Genomic DNA, 27,722 nt, shown 5'->3' on the forward strand with positions numbered 1-27,722 from the left:
TAGGGTTATTTACTGACTGTAAAGGGTCTGAGAGACCTCCCTCTGTGCACAGTAGAGGGGAAACAGTCGTATAGGGTGCGTGTAAAGGGCCGTTATCAGCAGCAGCTAAGGGCATTACCAGACACACACTGGAGAGAGAGGCGGGTTAGAATGGATTTCAATTTCTAGAAAGCAATGCGTAATATAGAAATGTTTGAACAAACCTGGTGTGTAAACAGTGTATTGTGTGCTGTTAAGGATGGTGAACTGGAAGAGTGCATGTAATGTGACTTTTATGTACTGCAGTGTCGACAGTATTTTATGTCATTTCTTGTACACTTTGGTTGGATCTGAACTATGATTTCATGACAATATCTGATTTTTAAATACTGATTTTGTGTATTAATAGTTAAATAAAGTTTTTCAAAAAGTAAAAGTAAAAATCTCTCTCTATCTATCTATCTACTGTATATATCCATCCATCTATCTATATATATACTATGCTTGGTGGTCCAGTGGTTAAAGAAAGGGGCTTGTCACCAGGAGGTTCCAGGTTCAATCCCAGCTCAGCTACTGACTCACTGTGTGTGACCCTGAGCAAGTCACTTAACCTCCTTGTGGCGTAAAATTGCAAGTGACTCTGCAGCAGTTGTGAAACCATGAACCATGCACTAAATAATAATATTAATAATATATACAGTACAGTGAAACCTCCAAGCTTTTTTCAAGTCTTTAGTGTTGACATTTAACATTTACATTTTTTAATGTTTTAGAAACATTATCTTAGGTAAAACCGTTCTTAAAGCCCTGAAAATACATTTCTAACCTTCTCTAATATATTTTGTGAATGGGTTTTAAAAAAAAAAAATTCCCACTGTTTCCTGGCAAGATCCACTTGATACAAGAAGAAACAGCAGATACTTATGTACAACAACTTGAAGACATTTGGAAAGACTAGTCAAAACATGTGTCAAGGAATTGTACTTTAGTTTTGATTTACAACCAAATTTTAACTACAAAAAAAATAAATACTTGTAAATGTAACACTAGTACAGCATTTTAAATAAGAAGGCAAAGCAAACACACCATAGGTTTGGCCTTTTCCTAGTTCACTGTGCACAGTTCATGGTTTTCCACTGATAGATATCCTTACACTGTGATATGTGGCTATACAGCAAAGCCTTTGACAGGAGAGTGCATTAACTAACATTTTTTGTTGACATTTTTATTGTGTTTTCATAAACAGTTATTTTTTACTACACAACTTGAAGCTAATGTACACACATGCATGGTCAGTAAACACACATAGCATGTTGTTCTAATTAAAGGGTCACATAATCCAATCCTTGTGTTTTGATCCTATTTTATTTTTTTATTCATTTCTTAACCGATTTCTTATCCAGGGCGACTTACAATTGATACAAGATATCACATTATTTTTTACATAAAATTACCCATTTATACAGTTGGGTTTTTACTGGAGCAATCTAGGTAAAGTACCTTGCTCAAGAGTACAGCAGCAGTGTCCCCCACCTGGGATTGAACCCACGACCCTCCAGTCAAGAGTCCAGTCCTAACCGCTACTCCACACTGCTGCCTTGAACTGCTAGTTGGACAAATTGATTATTTTAGAGATTCAGTTTAATCATAAATATGATTTATTGTAGCAACCATTGCATTATTTACTACACTACCATTTCACAGCCTATTAGAGCACATGCAACAAAGCTGATGGGGCTTTGTTCTGTGTTCACAACTGGAAATGTAACAGTGGGGAGCGATGGGTGTTTTTAAGGTAGTAACTCACTATGTTGCACAGCAAAAAAAAAGGTAGACATTCAATATAATCAACAGTAGAGTGGGGTCCAGTTGGGAAGTGTTCAGTTGACAAAGCCCACATTTTCAAAGTGTTTTTCTCCAGTCTTGCATACATGTGAAATAAACAACTTAAAAAGCTTAAGAGAGCTTTAATTATATGAATTAATGGTCTGCTTCTAATTATTTACAACTCTGAAAAAAAATGCCCTCATATTCAAGTTTGTTAAATTGAGTTTTACATCAGAATTTGATGTTTGTTTGATGTTATGAATGGATTACCTAAGCAACGTGAGGTTAGTATGTTTATACCTGTGCAGTAAAAACACCCACCTTGATTCTGGTTGAAGGTGGTCTCATGCAGGAAAGCACCACATTTTATAATTACACTTTATTTACTTTGACCTCCTTCAGTAACTCTAACTCAGTGCTTAATTGCGTGTTCAGACATGTTCTAGTCAAACAGCGTTCTGGTTGAGCCAAAGATTAAAATCAGTCATTTCTATCAGCAGTATGACTCAGATCTGTGTTCAAAGTGGTTACAGCTAAGGCTATGATTTTGTCACGGAGTTCACGGAAATGGTCAAAATCATGATTTGGTCTTAGAAATGGATGTAAAAACACATTTGATTAGGTGTTTCCTTTAGAAAATGCAGTATGTCATGCACTGAAAATACAAATCTAGGACTACCTGTATATTGTTTGGTTGCGTATACACGCAGCATTTATGTGTAGCTATGTGGGTCCGCATATCAGATAGCTGAGCGAGCAAGCATGTAAATGGGTGACAGCTAAAAATACAAAACAGAAGTTTACCAACTCTTTAGAACATGCTGTTTGTTTCAGAATAGTGGAAAACTCTAAAGCCTGATTCATACTTCTGTCGCAGCTGAATGCGATACGTCAGGCGCAGACAGCTAAAAGATGTGCAGCTTCATTATTTGCTGTACGAAGGACGCATCGTGTCGCAGCCCTTTTTACTGCACAAAGTGGTCGCAGCTGTTGTTCATACTTTCAATACAGATTCATGAAATTGGCTACATTTACATTTAAGTAGATGTGCTGAGTTTGTACCTCTTATACAAGAGTCCTCTCAACCAACAGAGAAATGGAAGGGATCATTTCAAACATTATTTAGAGATAGCTTATGTATTTTAGAATGACTTTCAAAAAAAGATTGTAGATGACGTAATTCCGACATAAGTGTTGTATTTTAAAGTAATATTTAAACTTGTCAGTAGTCAAAAGCAATAGTCTTTATATTATTGGTGTTGGTGTACTATTTAAAAGCTCTTGTGTATGCTGATGTAGCTAAGACTACATTATTTGGTGACCTTTCTGTGAATTCTTGTTTTTTTTTATAGTGCTATCTGGAAGCCATACTAGGTTAAAGAAAGCTGTTTCACTTCCTATGTCATTTCACCTAAGCAGTGTCTTCAGAGTCAATGCATGATAGCGACTGGCTGCAAAGCACTTGAGGAAGCAGCTGGCAGGAAAGAGGAAAGAAGGCATTGAAGGGGTGAGAATGATTTCTCTCACCAGGCTATCTGAAAGTAAGGTAGTCTTTCCTAGAACATGTTTACTTGAAAACTACACATGTGATGCCACATTGGTAAATGGAAATGCATAACAGGTAAGATTTATGGATTTAACTGTAACTCAGTTAAGTCGATTGCCCTGGATCTTCCCAGCTGTGGCATACAGTCCTGTTTGGAGCTGTGCAAATACTGAGGCATCTTGCTGATGCATGTTCATCATATACTTAAATTGGCACAGACCTCTGCTGTTCTTTGCCAAATGCAAATCATCTAAAAAAAAACAAACATTGATTTTGTTATCCTCTAAATTTAATATAATACTCATTTAAACAGCAGTGTATGTTGCATCATGCAGACTGTCCTGGAAACACCCTGGAAGCTCACTCCTAAAACATTGTTTATTAGCTTATGAAACCCAATAATAAATGGGGATTATCCTTTCCTGAAAGAGTTTGCATGTCGTTGGAAGTGGTAAACTGAAGAGGTCCAGGCTTTGAACAGCATTCAAAGTGACTCTCTTTCTACAAACTGCTTTGTTAGCCTTGAGAGCTTCAGGACATTGTTATTGCTAAGCCTAAACAACACTGCCTGACTCATCTAACAATTTCTGTGACACAACAGACTGTCAACAGAACACTGTCTGACCAGAAGTGTCTTTTGAGTCAGTGCCGATAAGAGACTTATCACAGGATGAACATTAGTTCAGCTAAGAACCAGCTTACCATGAACGTGACAAATGTAACATAAGATAACTAAATGGATGTTTCCCAGCCTCTCATCCTATGTGGTGATGTGAGACCTGTCCCAGATTGACCCCTTTGCTGGCTACAATGTAATAAAAAAATCTGCAGTAATATAATATATAATAAATATTATAAATACTTGAGGTGTGAGGGTCCGAATAGGGCACCAGGGTGATTCATTGAGCCATGAATGTTTGATTCAGGGTTAATCAATAATCGATTAATTGATTCATCAGACTTAAAAATATATACTACAGATGTAACGGTAACACTTTATATTAAGGAGCTGCTTATTAATGTTTTATAAATATATAATAGATACTTAATAACTATGTTATAGAGTGTTAATGAAGCTGAATAGATGGTTTATAACCACACAATAGCCATAGAAGGAATTACAGTTTTATAAAGGGGACATTTTTTAGCCACCTATTCTACTTTGGGATGTTTACCATGCAATAGCTATAGACGGAATTACGTTTTTATAAAGGGGACAGTTTTTAGCCACCTGTTGTACTTTGGGATTTTTAAACGTAATTCCGGCTATTGTTATTGCATGGTTATAAACCATCTATAATGCTTTATTAACACTTTATAACATAGTTATTAAGCATCTATTATATATTTATAAAACATTAATAAGCAGCACCTTAATATAAAGGTGTTACCGTTGCAACACCTCCCTTTCTGTGCCAATATTCTCTATTTACCATTAAACCTACAATTTTACACCAGGTGTGTTACTCTATTATTATTTAGTAAACTTAACCCTGTTACTGTGATTATTAAATGGCTTACTTAATATAAAAACCAAGGAGTTAACAACAAATAAACAATTTATTTGTCTGTGTGTGTTTGGTTCAGAGCAGAAACTGGGAGTCACAGGTTTACACTTAGTTTCACTCAGTGAGACATTAATCCCATAAAATCCCACTAACCTATTCAGTGCACTGATATCCCCAGTAAGCCTTATCATTGAAAGAGCATTTACATTAAGAGTTTCACTTGTTTAGATTGTTTCCAACTTGCAACTGTCCCTGATAATTATTTCTTAATTTTCTTTAGAACTTTACGCAAAACTGCCCTTTTAATAATTCTAAAATAAAACTAAACAACTTTAGCTGAGTTTGGCTGGTTTCACATAGTCTCTGTGACTGGCTCTCCTGCACTGCACTGCTCTGCACTGCTTGTCTGCTGAATCAGGAAGAGAGAGTGCACCCACACACACAGTTCTTTTGTGCTTGTAGGCTGACCTCTGCACTCTAGGGGGTGGCACAATCCCTTTCATTTTAAAAGCATAGTAATGCAGCTAATCGTTTAGCCATTGCTACACAGTACATATGTTAACTGATCAAAAGAGTACCTACCTTACAAATGTTTGAAGTGGCCCATTCAGTAGTTCTAATCCACAGGTACAGAGACGGATACCTCTGTGTGTGTTAGGAAAAAGGAACCTGAAATGAAAAAACATGCACGTGTGATATTAGAAGTAAGGACTTGTACTGTAGCAAATCAGAGTTGATAGATACAAATCATAAACAGAACTATTCAACTACACAACATCACGAATCAATTAGTACATGTGCTAGTACACAAATCTATTTTTAGCTTGCTCTTTGCAGGGACTCCAGTGGTCTTCAGTGTAACAGTTAATACATTTCCATCCATATTTATTATTGTTTAGGCTTCTAGAAATATATATAAATCATCAAAAATGTTCCCCTGACTTATCAGAAAAGATGAGTATGCTGAAGGAGAACAGGAAAAACAATGCTCATATTTTGAGAAGACTATCAAAACTTTTTGGGTAGTCATAGTGTTAAAATATATTAGCAATATATGCCCTAGAGATGAGCATCACATCCACACACATGCTGTCTATGTTTAGCAATAGCACCCTTCAGGTGTTCATTTCCCAGTACAAGACGATACAAGATGCACTGGTTCTGAAAAAGCATCATTCCATCTATCTACAACTGCGGCAACTTTCTGACAACTACACTGAGAGCTCTCCTGGTAGAGGAGGTAGATGATAATGGAACGACAAAGTGGACTACCGCTCTTCCAGAAGAGGCAAAGAAATGTACCCCAAGTTGGGCCTTACTTTATTATTATTATTATTATTATTTATTTCTTAGCAGACGCCCTTATCCAGGGCGACTTACAGTTGTTACAAGATATCACATTATTTTTACATACAATTACATTATTTTTTTACACATTATTTTTTACATACAATTGCCCATTTATACAGTTGGGTTTTTTACTGGAGCAATCTAGGTAAAGTACCTTGCTCAAGGGTACAGCAACAGTGTCCCCAACCAGGGATTGAGCCCACGACCCTACGGTCAAGAGTCCAGAGCCCTAACCACTACTCCACACTGCTGCCCTAAATATGCCCTAAATATGCCCTAAATATGACGTCACATATTTGAAAGCAACCTATTGCGAGCCACCAACTCACATAGGTGTTGCCGTTGTAGCAGGATGGTACTACAGCACTTTGAAGTACAAGCAACTTCTACAGTATGTTCCTCGTTCCTGTCTGTTTCCAGGCTGTCGTCATGCTTTCTTTCTGCACCCTTAAGTCTCAGCTCTAACACTAGAACATGGGATGCACCATGCTGCCATGGGACTTGATTCAGCTTGTATGCATTCACTCTTATTTTGGTTCCGAACATTAATAGCTTTATCAAGAAAACTGGTATACAGTACTGTATGTTCAAAATAGTTTTATTATATTTTCTGCCAGTCTTCAATATGCCTCAGAAAGTGCACTGCCTGCCCACCCAAGTGTATTACAACATTCCGGAAGGAATTTATTGTATGAAAACATGCTTCCTATAGGTTTACGAAGAAGTAGCATTTGAGGTAATTCCGCTCATAAAAAGCAAAAATACTCATCTGCCTTGTGCCGAGCTTATGCTGTACATGTGTACTGTTTAGTAGGATTTGCCTAATGGTGAAATCCTTACATAATACACTTTGAACGTCCACAGCTCTAGCCTAACGCTTTCCACTATGGTTTTGCTTTCCCTATATACCACAGTGGAAATTACATTTAACAGAGAGTTAAATAAAGTACAATATAATATAATATAATATTTTGTTAAGGGTGGGTGATTGGACAATAAGAAATTCCTACTGTAAATCCATCCTTTTGTTTTTGCTGCATACAGTACACATTATTGTGCTGGGTAGTGATTACTCTAATGTAAATCCTAACCCATTCTAAATAGAACCTCAACACTAAACCTCTTTCATTTCTGCTCTATTCACTTCTGAAACACACTTTTGGTTGTAATGCAATTATATACGGTTCAGGAGGTCATCATACCAGAACCAAGGGGTCTTTCTAAGTTGACAGACCATACTTGCAGTGAACGCTTTTAATACAGCTACACAAAGACACCACTACATGTTACATTGTATACAGTATAGGGATATGTGTTTCTTAGATAAAACTACATGAATAACTGAGGCAAGAAAACAAATGTTTCAGCTAATGCTTTTATAAAAAATACAATTAGTTGAATTTATGATGCCGTGTTTAAGTTACATTATAGTCAATGTTTCTTACAAATAATCCACAGTAAAGAAGCTCTTCTCTTTTAGCTGCAGAGAAACTGCTAAGCAAACCGGCAGTATCCAAATTTCGTCTGCATCCAGCATGTTTTTTTATCTATTCTGCACAACCCAATAAATAATCAGGCCTAAACATTTTCCAAGGCCCCTGCCAAAAGTGTCATGTGAAAGTTTATGAGCTGAGGACACTAACACATGCACGATGGGCAGAAATATGTTTCTTGTTATTGTTCGTTTCCAACAATCACAGAATTGCAATGAGGATTTTAATTTGCCAGTGTGTGTGCATGTTCATTAAAATGTATTCCACCAAGACAGTTTTTTTATTAGTTGTTTTTTCTCAGAAATGTAAGCTGTATCATTTGTGGTTTCTAATGCATGACAGGGCACACCAAAATACTAAAATAACAATTTAAAAAGGGGAACACACTGAGTTTTGAAGCAAGTGATTCACAGCAATAAAGACACTGAGCAGTTGGTTCAATTCCAGTCCAGGTCGATAATGAGAGAAAGTCATTTCCATCTGCAAATAGCTTAGGGCCCTATGAATTGTGTTGGTCTCAGCCAAGTTCCTAATAAACAAGTGTACATATCACATCCACAATTAGCACTACATGATTCAAGAGCAACATCTGTGCTTAGTTTTTAAATCCAAATTCGATTTGATATTTTGACCTTCCTGCCCCTCTGTCCAGGCAGGAAGCTGATTCACCAACTTGAGATGGCGAACCTCACTTTGTCCCCCCCAAGAGAGTAGACACAAAGGCAAGATGGAGGAACATTGAAATGCCGACAGGAAGGTAACCCCTATATACTATAATAAAAGCATAGAAAAGTGTTAAATAGAATAGTGAAAGCATGGTAAGCATTGTAAAGCCCAGATGTATGGTAAAGTATACTGAAAAAATGTCAAACCACGATAATCAATGGTAAATTGATAGTATAATGATGGGTGGGTGGGGGGTGGGGGGGGTGTGTGTGAAACATTACTGTGGTAAACTGGGTTAATAATGGGAGCTTTTGCATCAAAAGGTCAACCTAGTGAGCTAACCAAGTTTACCATTTATCAAGTTTAGACAGAGCAGCTTCAGTGGCACTCATATAAACATTTGTTTGACTATGCCAGATCGATCAGACATTGAAAGACAGTGTTTAGTATCACGCAAGATAACTCAGGTTTCTATGAAGGAGACCGATGAGTTTATGTGCAAGGAATAGTTAAAGGACTCATCAGATTCAAAGCCTATGTTCTAACTGGCTTCAAAGGCTTTTGAATGGAGAGTGTGTCATTGCCTATGGTACCAAACACCATTATTCTGTATTTCTTTGAGTTCAACATCAATTTTGTCTTAAGAAACCAGCACTGTACAATATCAAACTGTAAAGTGGACACAATACTATGAGCGAGAATCAGAAAAGAAACTAGACTGTATCATCAGCATTTAATCCTATATCAGATATACAGGGTGGTTAGAAAGTCAGCTACTCTGTAATGCTGTTGTGGAAAAAAATAACCATTCACCGCACAGCAATGAAACTTGGCAGGCACTATATTATGAGAAACAAGATACTAAGACTACCACAACTGTCCACAAAGGGTTCTATCACTGATGACTACAGCTATACTATTAGTCTCGAAGTTGGGTACTGACTGTATAACAGGAATAAAACCCTCTCTCTGCCTGCTACAGACTCATGCCCGCAAACAGTCCCTTCTGCATTACACTGTCTAGGGGATTTGTTTATAGGGGAAGGCAGTTATAGGGCATAGTTTATAAGGGCCTTGCACCAAAATGCAATTTGGAACATTTTGCTAATGTTAAAAAAAAACTAGTAACAAACACCTTAGTCACATATTTCACTCAAAATGAACTGTCTGAGTTGCTTGTAAGAAGAATATTAACAACATCTGTTTTTTCGTTTACAAAATAATGGTGCGAATTGCATTTTGTAAAGACCTGGACAATTCAATTGAAAGGGAAATCAAGGAGGCCGAAGTAGTAGTTCACAAAACCAACTGCAGAGCTTCTGTCGCTGTAATTGGAGTGACCAGCATAAAACCTGGCACAGGCACTAGAGCCAACACAATCTCTGCCATACCTCCATCTTCATTCTTTATGTTCTGAAGAAGAACAAGAACAACATGACCAATTTATTTCCACTCTTTGATGGTACAATTACCGCTAATAAAAGTAAGTAAATGTAGTTTTCCCTGTGGTATTACAGTGCCCTATATCTGTACAGAAACATGCGCAGAATGTCACTTAAACTGCCGTTTGCACATATATTTGCCTGTGAAAAAGATGAATAAAACATGGCCTGTTTTATTTCACTAAATGAGCAGTTTTAGACTTTTGGCAATATAAAGACCACACAGTTCCATAAAATATATAAACATGTGTATATGCACAGTATGAGGATTTGTAAACTTGGTTGCTTTTCTGCAAGGAGAATCCGCCCCTAACCAACACGTCATCAGCAAGCACATAAAGGCTCTGTTTGTTATTCTCCTGTGTCGCTTCTTTTGTTTCGGCCTCTCAGTCACGTGCTGGGAAGCCGAAACGGAAGTCAACTGCTTAGAGCCTGGAGGAAGGGCTACCCTCAGCCACAGATTCCCTGCGGTTTCCCCCTACATCAAAAATGTAAAACATGTGAGTAGGGGGGTTTTCCTTACCTGAGTGCTGAGCGGTTTGTATTTAGTTCTGCGAGGTGCGTGGTCAGGCTGGAGAGGCTGGGCTCTTTCCCCCAGCGAAGTCATGCTCTGGGAGACGGGCCGTGTCTCAGCTTCATTTTTCAATATTTTGGGGGGTAGGTGGCAGTGCGCCACTTTGGAGTGCATTAATCATTTATTATTATTTTACATTCATGGTTTGGCTGTCTTGTCTTTTGGGAGGAGGTGGCCCATAGCCACTTCCTATCTGCGGCACTGGGATGCATGTAACTGTTCATGTTTTTCCAGCCAGCCTCGTGCAAGTAGCCGTCGAGCACCCACAGGCGAGGCCTCCGGCCAAATTTATCATTCACTCAGACCCTGAGCACCCATCACAGTCATCGGGCACTCAGCGCCCATCACAGTTCATTAAATCATCTGCAATTGCAATCAATAAATCATTCACTCATTGCGGATTCTCCGTGCTGAAATAGCTTGTTTACTTTGAAAAAAAAAACTTTATTGAAAATAGGCAAGGTAAAATTCTTGCTAGGTGGACTCTAACTACACCTATAGGCAATAGTCTAGTCACAGTACTCAATGCATTTACTTAATATGAAATTCAATCATTTGGATAATAAATATTTCAGGTCATGGTGAACTACTATTTCATGTTATTGACTATTTTGAATGTACTATACTTGAGGAGAATATGTAGGTTACTGATATGCTATACATACAGTTCCAAAACTATTTATTTTGAGCTTAGAATACACAATAGTTAATGGACCTGTATTTTAAGGTTTATCCATAATCCACATACTTTATGATGTTGGTGCTACAAAAGTAACAGCAGCTAAACGTCAAGAAGCAAACGCCAAGGACGAACTGTAAGCAGGGACCCAAGAGACATTGCTTGGGCAGTGATTAGCTTGGTCACAGTACTTGGTTTTACAGGCTGTGGGATGTATATAGGGTTAGTGCTGCATTCTGCTGACAGCTGGAGAGAAAGCTGTTCAGAGTTCCCTACTAAAAGCATGCCACACAGTGGTCGCTTGTTCGAATCGTAGTTGTGCCATGTTGTCACTCTTGGTTGGGGGTGTGAACAGGCTGGCTGTAGTGTTGACGTCAGACCTGGAACACCACACAGTACTGAGGGTGAAAGGAATGGACATCCACAGCAGATTGGGGTAATGAATGCGCTGCAGCGCTTTATTATTAATAAACAGAAAATAAAAAGGTTGAACAAAACAAAACACTCAAAATAAAGGGCACAATGGCAAAACAAACAGAAAAACAAACAAACAGTGGACGAAAAGACAAACAAGTATCGTGCTGGTTGATAGCCAGCACGTATAGCAATTGTTTATAATTTCGTTTTGTTTTTTTATTTCTCCTCTATCTCCACACCAGTTGTCCACTCACGAACACACTAAACCCAAGCGAGTGAAATGTGCTCCCATATATACAGTTGTGCCAGGATTCAATTACTAATTAATTATTCACTTGAATCCCCTCCCCGTGCTCACATACTAATACACATGTTATCTGCATGTGAAGTGATTGTGCAATCCCTGTGCCTAAATACATATTACAACACTTGTGCTACATAGCCCAATTTATATTCCGTGCACCACTATATCCACATATAACAGACAACATGAAACACACCACATACAACATAAAACACAACATACGCACATGGGCGGGGCACACTGCCACAGGGGCCACAGGGAGCGCTGCATTGGCCTTGTGTTCTTACTGTTCTTACTGTGACGCCCAATCATTTTGGAAAGTAACCGAAAACAATAGTTTCATGCAGTATATAAAAAGCAAAAGCCCCGATAAAAAGCGATTCACATAAAACTCGAAAATAGCTTAGTACCAAAAAAATGAAATGAATATAAACCGAACAAACAGAAGCCCTAATTATGGATAAGTAGTATAATTGCAATTTCAGAAAACAAAAACAACAAAGAAAACTGCCTTCAATATAAACCTTGAAAGACGTGGAATCCATATATTATAAAAACATTTTTATAAATGGGGGCTGAAATGAATTACTTTAGGTTACGATTGCATTTCGGGGTTCTGGTTAATTCATCATAAAGCACTTGAACCCTTCAATGCAATTCTAACCTTGTAATTCACTGCAGCTCATCTAGTTCATATATTATCCTTTTAAATCTTGTTTCAGGGGCTTACCAAACAAACAATAATTCATGGCCGTAACAGGTTGAGTAACACGTGGGTCCACTTGAGCTGGAATAACATTACAATCAATTCCCTGCTATTGTATAAATAAGACCCTCATATTGTCCCTGTTAGTTGAGTGTTGATGTTTCTTTATATGTTACTGTTTGAACAGCTATACAGCAGTATCCAGGATTTCTGTCTCCTGTATTGCCCACTGGTGTGTCCTGACAGACAGTGGTGTATCATTTCTGCCTTCATTTCCTTAAATAGGCAGTCATTTTTACAATTACGCCCCTCATTATGAGTTTTAAGGTCACTTACACCTTTGTGTACAGTTAAACTATGTGTATCTGAATGTATTTTTAAACAAGGTAAAGAAGGAGGAACCCTACATCATGAAGCACATACTATTTTCTTTAAATGATCATCACCTCCTATGACTGAATTAATTGTAATGCAAATCCCTGATATGCATGCTGTCATTTATAAGAGCTGCATCTCTCTGTCAGTTTGATACAAGTAGCGATGTTTAATATAGCATAGTGCATATGTGAGCACTGTAGAGCACAGAGAGGTATAGTAAAGCATATCAATGAACATGGCAACCATGGTGAGCTATGGTAAGTGCATAGTGAACAGTAAGCAACAAAATTGCCATGCAATTTTACAGTGGTAAAATAAGGGATGTCTTGAACTTGATAACAGATTTTGCTGCAGTAATTACATGCAATGATCATTAAGGAATGGTAGTGTATCTCTACAGAACAATTTAGGAAGCCAGCATAATTGCCATGTTGAATCTTTGCCATTCTGGTTGCCCATGGTGGCCCGACACCCTATTGATGTTACAGCAGGTGTTTCAAATTCTTTGGTCTGGTCTCTGTGAAATCTGACTGGGAACAAGTAAAATGGACTATGGAAAAGAGACATCTGTAACACTGCTGAAGGGCATATCTGACAGTTCATAAAGGGAGTGGAGCCATCATAGACAGGAGATTCTGAGGCAGGCTAATGGTGCCAGCTATGCTTAAAGAGCTTCAGGGCTGGCTCCATGGGTGCTAAGATAGTTTAAGACCTATATTAACTATAACTTCAAATCATACAGCGTAAGTATTTTTCATTGTAGATAACCTTTAATAATGTGCTAGTGACACATTAACTGATTTAAAACAACTTAGACACTTTAATTAAAATCAGAAAATAAAGGAGGTCACTTGGATCGTTGACAGAACTGATATGTCATTGCCACCAGCCAATGAGATTTCTATTAAACTGCTATTCGATAACATGTAACACTTGTTCGTAAGGTGCAAAAAGAAAAATATATGGCTCAGAATATATTATTACTCAGAAATACATGTCTACTTTTTTGGGCAGTAATACCAGTCCAAACCAACAGAAGAGGCAGGTTTTAAATCTCTACAGAAAATGATGTAGGCTGAACATAAAGGCTGTGAATATTTTATACTGTCAGGGAAATATTGAGTTGGTCAATTAATGAATAAATAGAAATGATAGAAAAATGCGCATCTGCAGTCATTTGCGCTGGGAATGTTACACTCAGACTCTTGGCCCATATGACAGAGCATAGGCTTTGCACATGAGGGTACACGGGTGTGTGGTTTGATTGTTAGATTGAATGATTAATTGTTTGAGAGTGAATGGAAAAGTCTGGAAAGTGGTGATTAGATGATTGATTGAATCAATTAAGCCCTTGGTCACATGGTATAAAAGGGAACAAAATAAGTTTCTTAATTTCTAGCAGTAGTTGTCGTTTATGCTTCAAGTACGTTTGTTTTTATTTCCCAAGTTTTCTATTTTTTGCCACATCCTGTATTTTTTGTCAACGTCTTCTTTTTAAGCGTTTTAAATGTAGTTTTCTTTTGTGGGCTGTCACTGTTTCGTTTTGGTTTTGTTCCCATTTTGGTGTGGTTGAAGCCTTTAGCATGGATAGTAGCTTCTCAAATTCTATTATTATTTTTTTTGTATTTACTCTGTGTTTTAGACACTGTAATGGACAATGAGTCATGCACTGAAAAAGCATGCAAAGTCCGCTCACACAATGATGAACGGCTGCGGCAAGTAGCTTTCAAAGCAAAGAATGTTTGTTCCCCTACAAGTAAAATTCTCTTTGGCAAATGTAATAATACTGATGTTCCACAAGGTCAGCTTTCTGAAGAATAGTTCAGGGCTAAATTATGGAATGGTAAACATATACAAAGAAATTATATTTCATCTTAAAATTAAACGATTTCTGCCTAGATATATTCGAATATGTTGTCATTTTAAAAGTTGACAATATAATGTTATAGTTTTATATATATTTCTCCTCCATGGCAGTGTCTTTAAGCGGTTTAAGCAGTCATTAGATAATTGACCACAGCAACAGACCAGGTCAACTATCTACAAGTAATTACCGTAGCAGAGAGGGTTCTTCATTTACGTTAGCTTTTAGAAAGCATCTAACTGATTGGTTGGGGTGATCCGTGAGGTAACCCATGTCTGCATGGTGTTGTACAGAAAAAGAAAACAAAGCATTTTCCTGTTTTGTATTAGTAGCCTTTGAAAATGAGTTATTCTTTTGATGAGGTAATGTGACAGAAAGCAGTGTATTACAGTTAAGAAATACCTCAAGCAATAGAAAACGGTATGGTACACAGTACTGTAAGTTCTCATACCGTGTTCAGCTTCTTGTCATTATTGTACTATCTAAGCCAAAATACTGCAGGTGCTCAAACTGATGATGTAACTGGCACTTAAACAGCCAGGGCATGTATCAAATAAATGAGATTCTATATTGTAACTTGGGTGTAGTCTTCATATCAAAAGTCTAACTAACAACACTGGGAAGTTGAAGGAATCAGTAATGACTAAGAACACAACCGGTCACGGGGAAGCTGTGCGGAGGCATCTAAAATCATTTTTTGCCATCCACAGCTGAGTAAAAAGGACTCACTTTGGCATGTAACCCTAAACCCTTTATTATATTCTGGTGCACACGCTTAAAAAGGAGAATAAAGCCGCTCTGAAATACATATAATTTTCCTTTAACTGTATAGTATTACATGTTGTACTTATATGGTTTGATTGCTTCTCTCTTTATCTTTTTTATATCCTGTATACATAATTTGTCATGTAAGGGGAATAGCCGATCATTGTATGGAATGCTACAGGGAACCAAATACAATGGAGAGACAACAGAAGAAACACTATAGGTTGCTCAGAAAAGCGTGCTGGAGATGACTGTTAAAATTCAGCAGGGCCGGGACGCATGCAAGCAGCTGATATACTGTAAATGCTTTATCCAAGGTTGCTCACAAAAAATAAAATCTGAACCTGTTGCTTTTAACCTTTCTAATGGGAGTTTATTTTCTTACATAACTGCAAACTTACCTGGATTTTAAACTTTCTTTAATTTGATATTACTCATGTTATGTACTTCTGAGTTGCATAATCCCTGGCTAGTACAAACATAATAATAATAACTAAGCAGCAATGTGGTAGGGATGTATGGAAATTGGAAGGCATCCTAAAAAAGCTATGGGCAGCTTCACTTATCTTTGTGACAAAGGCTAACAAACAGCAGGCATCATATAACTTCTGAATGACAAGCGCTGTGGTAAAAGCATCTACTGAAACCAGCTACTTTCAGCTGTGCCAAGTTAATTAAAATCCAATATAGAGAAATAATTTATCAAAACATTGGCCCTAATTTACATTCAGGTGCCAAACATGAATAATGATAACGATAGGTTATGGATGTAACCCCGGTTCTTTGAAAGAGAAGACGACCAGCAACAATACTTTTGGGATATGCCTGCCACAGGTCAGGTATTTACTGAGCATTTTATGTCAGTGCTGCCGATAGGCCCCTCCGGAGAGTGACGTCCTCGGTACCGCCCACCAAAGGAATAAGTAGTCACACTGTGAAGATCATGTTCTCTTTTGCATCGAACACACGAATGCGAGTGATACGACCTCACAAGGTTTGTTGGCCGTCTTCTCTTTCAGGGAACCGGGGTTACATCCGTAACCTATCGTTCCCTTTCAATTCGAAGACGACCAACAACCAAACTTTTGGGAAAGTATATCAAAGCCGTCGCGAGGGAGCGTTAGTGGAAACAGCAGACGAGGGACGTCTCGCTACCTCCAAACTAATGTTGGTAGTACGAGCGTGCAACCTCAAGGACCCTTGTCCTTAGTGAAGGCATAGAGGGATCTACCACATTAAGTCGATAGAACCTGGTGAATGTATGCAGAATAGCCCAGCTAGATGCAGTACAAATATCTGCCAATGAAGCTCCTCTAAAGAGGGCCCATGACGTTGCCACTCCTCTGGTAGAGTGCGCGGTCACCCTCCCAGGTGGGGGTAGGCCGGCATTACAATATGCAGTCGAGACTGTGTTCACAATCCAGTTCCAGCGCATTTATACGCAGGGATGGCCAGCGACCCGACCAGGACCCGCTGACTCCTCTGCCTGCCCAGACCACACCCCAGCCTGAGTTGGATGCGTCTGCCATCACTACCAGATGGTTGTGGCTCACTCCCATGCTTTGCGTAGATGACAGGCTTACTCCACCAGTGCAGGGCTTCCCAGCATACGCGAGACACGGTCAGCCAACAGTGTCTGTAGCGTTTGGGATGTAGCCGGAAGGTATTGAGCCACGCTTGAATCGGGCACATATGGAGTAACCCCAGCTGGATGGCTGATGAAGCTGCAGCCATCAGGCCTAGTAACATCTGACACAAAACCAATTGTACTGTTGAATGCTGTTGGAACAGGGTTAGACATTTCTGAATGGCGGCCACTCTGTCGTCTGACAGGTAGGCTCGCATGGTAAGGGAGTCCAAGCGGAGCCCCAAGTAAACCGTACTCTGCACCGGTATTAATTGGCTTTTGGCATCGTTGAGGGTGAGACCCAGCCTCAACAGATGCTTCTTCACAATCGCCGTGTGGGCCACTGCTCATTCCTGCAACTGGGAACAGATCAACCAGTTGTCCAGGTAGTTCAATAGTTCAACCCCCTGATCTCCTGTCGCCGCAAGGGGGCTAGGATGGCATCCATGTACTATGAGAACGTGCAGGGGGCTAAGGAGAGGCCAAATGGGAGCACGGAAAACTCGAAAATGCTTCCCTGAAAGGTGAAGCAGAGATATTTCCTGTGCACGGGACAAATAGGGATGTGAAAATATGCGTCCTTTAAGTCCACAGTTGTAAACCAGATACCTGGCCGGACAAACTGGAGGATGCGATGTGTTACCATCTGGAACCTCCTTTCTCAGGTCTAGGATGGGGCGAAGACCACCGTCCTTTTTTGGCACTAGAAAATACCTGGAGTAGAACACCTCTTGTTGAGAGGTGGGTTCTACGAGACAAACGGCTTGTTTCAGAAGTAATGTATTTACTGCCTGCCTGAGGGCCAAGACCTGGAGAGGGTCGTTCACAGATGTGACCATGATCCCTTGAAAAGGAGGAGGTCCCGAGCGGAACTGTAGTGCGTAACCGATGTGTATGGTGGCAAGCACCCTGGTGTCTGAGGTGCAGGTGCACCAGTATTGTAGCTGGTGTTGTGTAAAGGGGTGGTTCTGAGGCTGCAAGCCTTCAGGGGCCCTGCTGGGGCAGCTGAGGCTGGGGTGGATCCTGCTTTGGAGGCTGTTTAGGGCGGCATTGGAACTGCCTTCCATAGTGCTGCTGTGCTGGGGCCGCACGTCTGACCGCCAAAGCTGTCTCAGGTCGAAGATTGCCAGGCTTCGACCTAGGGCTTGCCCTTGGAGGAAGCCTGAAATCTACAGCAATGTGCTCGAGACCAAGTGCAGCTCTGAAGCCACTGGTTCAAAGAGAAGTGCTAATTGTAGCATGCCATCACCGGATGCCATGAGGAGACCCGCCGTGATTTAAAAGGCCCTGCATATCAACAAAGCACTCACTAGGCATCTCCAGCCCCGCCCCACCTTTTTGTTCGCTACAGCTTTCACATATGCTAAGAAATAAATAATAATAATAATAATAATAGTCATACATACCGATCAATCATCTCCTGATTACTCATTTTATCACCAAACGCCTCAATAATGCGATCCAAGTCATTATTTTATTACTATAACATCTCAAAAAAGCTCTGCAAATGTCCGTGATATTCTCTGAGCGCTGATGCAGTAGCAGCCAGCATGTTTCCTTATGGCTGCCGTTATCTGATGCCAGGGGCAAGTATGACTATTCATGAGATACGCCCTTTTTTTCGGCTTGTCTCGGCTCCTGTCGCTCCCACTCGGCCATTGAATGGTTTTCTCGGCTTTTTCCGGAGAAAAAATGACTAGAAACCCGTCTTTTGCGTCTTTTTGATGATGTCGGACAGGGTCTGACATTGGACAGGATAGGAATAATTGCAATGTCGGACCAGGTCCGACATAGGACCGCAAAGGGTTAAGGTGGACCTCTGTTATCCTGCATTGGCTATTGGGGCATGCAGGGTCCTTAGGCAGCCCTCCTACCGGAGGGGGTGCACCAGGGTCGTGATGGTAGAATCCATCGGAAGGAATTCTGCTAAGCCCAGCACTCCCGCACCTTCTAAGGAGGCCAGCGGGGCTACCTGCTTTAAGACGCTTGGAACCGAAGCTGGTCAGTGCCAAGAGGATCGTACCTCCTCCAGAAAATCCAGGAATACCGGGAAGGACTGGGGGTAAGAAGCCTGCATAACGGCGCTGTTCCTGTGCTGCTGAAGACTGGTGCCGACTGACGGAAAAAGTGCTGGTTTTGACCTTTGAATGTTGCCATATGTTGATTTTTTTGTATATACATTTTGTCATCTTTATTATAAGAGCATTGCATTTCATTCACAAGAATATATATTATTGTTTTGTACAAAACCTGTGCTCCGAGTTTGTACTCAAAATCCATAACGGAATCAACAACATAACTAGGAAATTGAGACTATCTCAACTACAGCAAACTTAAATACAGACATCAACTTCAGGGGATCAAAGAGGGTTAAGAAGAACTGTAAGTAACTCCATAATGGCCCTTTAAAACTATGTTATAAGCCTGTAGTTTATTTAGTTTAGTTAAGTCACATCAATCACACAAGGAAAGTACATTAGATAACTCCATGGTGGTCCTGGTAGTAGCCTATCATATCATAAAAGAGGAACTCTCTCCCATGTTTACTTATGATAACATCATGGGAACTAAATTATTAGAACAGGATTTGTAGCCAACTCCAGCCTTGTAGTAATGCTATTAAAGTAAATTAATAAGACTGACAAATCGTTCAATGTTTGAACCCATTCCCCCAGTGGCATGAGGCAACAGAATCACATCCAAAGAACATGCCTTTAAAAGCCGTATTGTGTTTTGGAAGTGTATTTGGAGCCCCTTCTAATGTATATTTTATCTATACATTTACTATTTGAGACCCAACATGTTGCAGCCCATGTATACTGTAATACACGGGCAGCAGTGTGGAGTAGTGGTTAAGGCTCTGGACTCTTGATCGGAGGGTCGTTGGTTCAATCCCAGGTGGGGGACACTGCTGCTATACCCTTGAGCAAGGTACTTTACCTAGATTTCTCCAGTAAAAACCCAACTGTATAAATGGGTAATTGTATGTAAAAATAATGTGTAAAAAATTATGTAATTGTATGTAAAAATAATGTGATATCTTGTAACAATTGTAAGTCGCCCTGGACAAGGGCATCTGCTAAGAAATAAATAATAATATAATAATAATACATATACAGTGCTCCCTCGCTATAAGGCTCTTGGTTATAACGCGCCTCGGATATAACGCTCCTACAGCATGTCCCCCAATTCCCTATACTAGTGATTCATGCAATATTTCTACAGTAAATACAGTACCGGTGTTGTTCAAACTACAAACAACTTCTCAGATTAATACTCCAGTTTCTGTCTCTCCCTTTTGATAGAGTATCTGAACTGAAGAAAAGCTGCGCTGGCACTTTATAACACAGACATCTTATTCAGCATTTGTTTTATAACTAAATAAATATTAAGCCTCTTACTTGGTTATCTTTCTAATGTATTTACTATTTTGCTGCGAGAGGAGCTGCGGCTTTCCCCAGGAGACGAGACACTTTAGCTTCGCTTCAGGCCCTGCTCCGGCAGCCGAATCTGGGGCAAGCCCATTCCCTCTTCCCATCTTCCAACCTGCTCTCCTTCTCGCACTTCGTTTGCTTGTCTGTCGATTCAAACTGAACTCCCGACTGCTTGTTTAGCCAGGCTATTTATAGTTTAAACACTGCTAATTAAAATGATCCACGAGTGGGAATGTTACATTGTTTTGGGGGGGGGGGGGGAAATATAGCGTTGGTTACATGGTGCTTTATGCATGGTTAATTCACAGAAAGTTACATTTTTGCTTCACTATATGTGCATTATAGAGAGGGAGTTATTTTATTTTGTATTTTAGTCAGATGTGTGTTGTTATGTGTCCCGTGGCACCTCCCACACCCTCCCCCGTTTATAACGCTTCGGTTATAACGCTCATATTGTGTGTCCCCCGATACCCGTGTTACAGCAAGGGAGCACTGTATATATATATATACACACACACACATTTATCACAGCATGAATAAATCGCAGCTAATTTTGGTTTACTTATTTTACCAGCTAGCAGCAATTAACGTTTGTCTATAGACCATAAATACGTAAAAGGGTCTATTCATAAAAGTACTTGCTGACTGTCCTAGGTAATCAAACTTCGTTTAAAACTAATAAAAGTCGTCCATATTGATATTCATAAAATGATTTGTGCAGACCGGCGACTGTCGCTAAGCAGTTTATGAATGGGTATATATTCATTCACGACCGAAATCTGTCTCCTAAACATTCGCTCAATTCCATCGTTAGCTGTTGGGAACATAAACAAATGGAATCTACCGACAGCAGCATCATCACCCATCATGTTCAGGTTATTTAAATTACCTTAATAATTGTTAATGTTCCTTTGCTTTGCAGGACATATGCAATTCAATGAAAATCACTTGTAAATCAGTTATTTCAATTATTATTTCAGCTTAACACAAATTACTTAAAAAAATATATATTAGGCAGTGTTAGTCACTTTTATACGAACACAATTTAATTAAAAAAAAAGATGTAACAATTTGTGTGTTTTTTATTGCTTTATTTTATATATTTATTGGTTGTTAAATACGGTCAGATCACTTTTTTGACAATGTCATTTTGATGCTGTCGTTAGTTTAGACTCCAACGCACCTAGCGTTCAATAACTCCTAGTTATCGACTGCATTTTGTTGTCATTCACTCTTATGAATAGCAGGTTGACGCTCAGGACCGAAGAAAACTTTATGCTAATGAGGGAATCGTTAACCTTTCTCTCAATTCATTAAAAACATGCCTTCATAGACAAAAATCGTTGGGGCTCAACGATGCATCTCAATTATCTCTTATGAATATCAACTGCCGTTAAATAGACGGCTATGGACGAAATCCGATCATGTAGTCCTGTTTTCTCATTTAAACAGGCCGAATAGACCCCAAAAAGACATATACTGTGCTGTATATATAATAGGAAAAATGTTATTATTTCAAATATAAAACCTGATAAAACTTGGATTGACACCGGTGCCCTGAAGCAACTACTCTTGCCTCTCATTGGCAATGGGACAATACCTTTAGCCCCTTAGCCACTGTTGAAAGAACTGGGTAATATTTTATTCATTGAGGTCTATTCAGTTGATCTAAATGGTGGCGGCTAGAAATGCAACCATCCTTTAAAAATCACTAAATCGGACCCTCTGAAGATTCTTACAGACAGAAATGCACTAAAGAGACTCACAAGGACTGATTTTCTTTACCTTGGTTCTCAAATTGTAATGATATCAGTACACCTGCAGTATTTAGATCCATCTCTGTTAAGTAGGGGTGTGCTGACACTCGTATTATCTGAGTAATGACTGTAAAGTAGTACTGTATTAGTCAGCAGGTATTAAACAAATTAAAATACACCTATGTATTAATGTGTTGATTTCAAAACAAGAAAAGCTGCTCTTCCCTCACCTTTACAATTGAGTACAAATCAAAGGCACTTGACTTCTGTATTGAGTATTTTAAAGGCCAACAGGAAGTGGATTTTCCTCTCATCTGGGGCACTGACATGTTATACTTCTATTGCTGTAACAAGGCCGTAAACTGACAATGAAAATATGTTACTAGCAAATGCAACGGATTTGTCATGTAAACATGACCTTTCATTTAACCTAAATTGAGCTACCGCTGTGGTAACTGGGATATGTATTTCTTTGTCGAGTTTAATCATAGATAACACCTTTCCCAAGACTACAATCCCATAATGCACTGCAGAGATTATGCATTTCTAAAGGCAGTAAAGAAAGTGAAAAAAAAGCTTTCAAATCAAAAGGATAAAAAAGTAAGAAAAATAATCACTTAGAAAATATAAATGAGTTCTAGTTTGATCACGACAGGTTCTAAAAGAAATAACACCATCAGTTATTGAATTATACTCAATAATTGTGTAGACAAGGGAAAGAGAGGGGCCGCATTGTTTTGTATTGAGTAAGAAACTTGTTTTATTCCATTGAATGAATATCTAACAACTTCACATTTCCTAAAGGTAATTGCACAGAAAATATACAAGTTTTGGCAACCCCCTACAGTTTAGATTAATTTAATAGACCCGATTACCTTGTCATGTGACATCGTACCAAAAAGTTTAATTAATCTAAGACTAAGACAGTTGTTCCTAGGCGTATTTGAAATTTTGGACCCACAAAAGTTAGTTCAAACTACTACCTGAAATCTGTAGATCAGCACCAGGCTAGCATGCTGGTTCTTTTTTTAGTGAAATGAATATTAACCTTTGTTACAGAGCTTCTTGAAACTGGGATGGTTTACCTTATTCAACAAAAATGAATAAAGTCTTTAGGCTTTCAGGAGTCAGCCATAAAAAGGAACAATTTTGGAACCACTGATTGTGTTGCCCTAGCTGGTCTGTTGATTATTCTGCTATGGTTTCTTCAGGGTAAAACACTGGTATTATTATGGGATCCCAATGTGGCTTTCCAAACAAAATGCTCTATCTCAGGGGTTTCCACCCAGTAGAAAATCATAGCAGGCTTTTCTGTAAAGGATCATTTGTAGTTTGCCATCATTATGGAGTGTTGTTGCTTGATCCTGCCAAATGAAATCATCACAGGGGAGAGTGCTAAGTCATCGGTTGTACTTTAAGCATTAACCAAGCAAAACTAATTGTTGCTTGTTGCTTGTTAAAAAACGGCAACCTGGATATCCTTCAGGATTCAACATCTGCTAGGACTCTTTTCCAAGGACTATTACTCAATTGAGCAACCACATAAAACAAAAATTGTTTATGTAATAGAAGAGACTTTAATGGCAAAAGACAGTTTCCTTTATGATTCAAATTATCAAAACCTCCCAAGTTTGATATCAAGGCATCACTCCAGCGTTTAACAGAACAACTATCAATTCATTCCCAGAAAGCTGCGTTGCTTGTGTTGACCTAGCCCTGCTCAAATACATTACTCTTGAATGGCACAATCCGTTCAATTAACCACAACATTCTTGAATAGGAATAAGTGTGACAGAATAAATACCTAAAAGAACAGCAACTTTGTGCTTTCTGTTTTTTTTTTTTTTTTTACCATGCATAGTTCTGACCTCTTAAAAACACTCAAAGGAACCATGTGTTTATGTACTGAAGGCTTTCACTAAAGCTTAATCACTGCCTTGAATAAAACTCTTGCATCGAACCTGTATTTAATATATATATATATATATATATATATATATATATATATATATATATATATATATATATATATATATATATATATACACTGTAATCCGGCCGGCACTCACGGTCGTTCGTTTGCACCTTTCAAAGCAGACCCAGGACACAGGAAATTGAGTTTTAAGCGCTTACGCGCTATTTTTAATAAACAATCAAAAACAAAACAAACACCTAGTTCTAATACACACTAACTAAACACTTATGCAGGTCCCTGACTAAATCGCAGGACGGCTAAGCCGTTTACCTGGCATAAAACAAAACGCAGTTTCCTTTTGAAGCACGTCTTCTGTCTCCTTCTACTCAGCAGTCCAGAGCAGTTTAGCTGCCTCTGCACCTGGTTTTAATTTATAATCGTAACCAGGTGCGGGTGATAATTAAATAATAAAACAATTAACCAAAATGTGCATACGCACATGTTTTCTGCAGGGAGGATACTAACCCCCTCCCTGCTGTGTTACACATCCTCCCCCTCAAGTGTGCAACACTGATCGGCCATTCCAAGGCCACCCCCTCCCCTAAAACACAACCACCCACCCTCGAGTCCACAAATGTCAATTTCCGCCCTCTTACACAGGCGGGCTTGAGGGTGGGTCGGTTCCTTCGGCGCTTCCAGGAAGGGACCGTGAACCGGCGACACGGGACCCCACCGGGGAACAGGAGGCTGCAGCAGCGGGCAGAGGTCTTCACCTGGGGACCGACGCAGCGATGTCCGATCACCCAGGGGGAGCTTAGCAGCGAACAGGGGGAGCACCAGCAACGTCTGGCAGCAGCCCAGCGACGTCTGGGTGCTTGGGGAGAGCGGAGTAGGGAACCGGGGGCAGAGCTGTGGCCGATGGTGCAGACTCCTGGGCTCCAGGCCAAGTGCAGGGAGGTCTAGGAAGACCGGCAGGGTGTACAGGAGCAAGGGGCAAGGGACCGCACTGACCAGCGCCGGATCCTCTTCTGGGGTTGTGGGCTGGATCTGTGGTGGAGGTGCGGTGCTCACCTCCTCTGGCTCCGGGACGGTCTCTTCCTCCTGTTCTCCCTGCAGCAGCTCCTCTGGTGCAGGCGATTCCGGGGCTTCTCTCGCCGGCACTGCCGACAACGCTTCTTCTGCCTGCTCCCATTTTTGGAGCAGCAGCTCAAATTCTGTTGGCTCCCGCTCCTTTCTTTCCAGCGGAGTCAACCCGAACTCTCTCTCCCATCTCATAGTCTGCTCTTTTTGAGCAGCAGTATTGTTGTTGATCCTCTTGATCAACTCTTCTATGCTCTCCATTTCTTTTGGGTCGTAGGGGCGCCCACACACGCTGCCACCATATGTAAACCCGGTCGTTCATTTGCCCCTTTCAAGACCCAGGACATAGGAAATTGAGTTTTAAGCGCTATTTTTAATAAACAATCAAAAACAAAACAAACACCTAGTTCTAATACACACTAACTAAACACTTATGCAGGTCCCTGACTAAATCGCAGGACGGCTAAGCCGTTTACCTGGCATAAAACAAAACGCAGTTTCCTTTTGACTGCTTGGAAACAGAGCACATCTTCTGTCTCCTTCTACTCAGCAGTCCAGAGCAGTTTAGCTGCCTCTCTTAAATACACTGCACCTGATTTTAATTTACAATCGTAACCAGGTGCGGGTGATAATTTAATAATAAAACAATTAACCAACGCACATGTTTTCTGCAGGGAGGATACTACCCCCCTCCCTGCTGTGTTACAATACATATATATATATATATATATATATATATATATACAGACATGCTCAAATTTGTTGGTACCCTTACAGCTCATTGAAATAATGCTTCATTCCTCCTGAAAAGTGATGAAATTAAAAGCTATTTTATCATGTATACTTGCATGCCTTTGGTATGTCATAGAATAAAGCAAAGAAGCTGTGAAAAGAGATGAATTATTGCTTATTCTACAAAGATATTCTAAAATGGCCTGGACACATTTGTTGGTACCCCTTAGAAAAGATAATAAATAATTGGATTATAGTGATATTTCAAACTAATTAGTTTCTTTAATTAGTATCACACATGTCTCCAATCTTGTAATCAGTCATTCAGCCTATTTAAATGGAGAAAAGTAGTCACTGTGCTGTTTGGTAACATTGTGTGCACCACACTGAACATGGACCAGAGAAAGCAAAGGAGAGAGTTGTCTGAGGAGATCAGAAAGAAAATAATAGACAAGCATGGTAAAGGTAAAGGCTACAAGACCATCTCCAAGCAGCTTGATGTTCCTGTGACAACAGTTGCAAATATTATTAAGAAGTTTAAGGTCCATGGAACTGTAGGCAACCTCCCTGGGCGCGGCCGCAAGAGAAAAATCGACCCCAGATTGAAGAGAAGGATAGAGCAAATGGTAGAAAAAGAACCAAGGATAACTGCCAAAGAGATACAAGCTGAACTCCAAGGTGAAGGTACGTCAGTTTCTGATCGCACCATCCGTCGCTTTTTGAGCGAAAGTGGGCTCCATGGAAGAAGACCCAAGAGGACTCCACTTTTGAAAGAAAAACATAAAAAGCCAGACTGGAATTTGCTAAAATGCATATTGACAAGCCACAATCCTTCTGGGAGAATGTCCTTTGGACAGATGAGTCAAAACTGGAGCTTTTTGGCAAGTCACATCAGCTCTATGTTCACAGACGAAAAAATGAAGCTTTCAAAGAAAAGAACACTATACCTACAGTGAAACATGGAGGAGGCTCGGTTATGTTTTGGGCCTGCTTTGCTGCGCCTGGCACAGGGTGCCTTGAATCTGTGCAGGGCACAATGAAATCTCAAGACTATCAAGGCATTCTGGAGCGAAACGTACTGCCCAGTGTCAGAAAGCTCTGTCTCAGTCGCAGGTCATGGGTCCTCCAACAGGATAATGATCCAAAACACACAGCTAAAAGCACCCAAGAATGGATAAGAACAAAACATTGGACTATTCTGAAATGGCCTTCTATGAGTCCTGATCTGAATCCTATCGAACATCTATGGAAAGAGCTGAAACTTGCAGTCTGGAGAAGGCACCCATCAAACCTGAGACAGCTGGAGCAGTTTGCTCAGGAAGAGTGGGCCAAACTACCTGTTAACAGGTGCAGAAGTCTCATTGAGAGCTACAGAAAACGTCTGATTGCAGTGATTGCCTCTAAAGGTTGTGCAACAAAATATTAGGTTAGCGGTCCCATCATTTTTGTCCATGCCATTTTCATTTGTTTTATTATTTACAACATTATGTTGAATAAAAAATCAAAAGCAAAGTCTGATTTCTATTAAATATGGAATAAACAATGGTGAATGCCAATTACTTTTGTCAGTTTCAAGTTATTTCAGAGAAAATTGTGCCACAATTTTCCATGTGACTGGTAAAGTAATATCAATAATTGTGTTTTTTTTCTGTGAACAGATGTGGAACACAATTACACAT

General features: G+C 39.7%; 1 protein-coding gene across 1 annotated transcript in view; it reads right to left on the reverse strand.

The window, feature by feature from the left end:
- LOC117425843 (zinc finger protein 469-like) overlaps positions 1-27,722 on the reverse strand; it is a 231,084-nt gene that overhangs the window by 125,163 nt on the left and 78,199 nt on the right. The window contains exon 4 of the mRNA XM_058993604.1: positions 5,443-5,529. The gene's annotated coding sequence lies outside the window, so the exon portion shown is untranslated. The remainder of the gene's footprint in view (positions 1-5,442; positions 5,530-27,722) is intronic.

Source organism: Acipenser ruthenus, chromosome 20, assembly GCF_902713425.1.
Source record: "Acipenser ruthenus chromosome 20, fAciRut3.2 maternal haplotype, whole genome shotgun sequence".
Lineage (NCBI taxonomy): Eukaryota > Metazoa > Chordata > Actinopteri > Acipenseriformes > Acipenseridae > Acipenser > Acipenser ruthenus.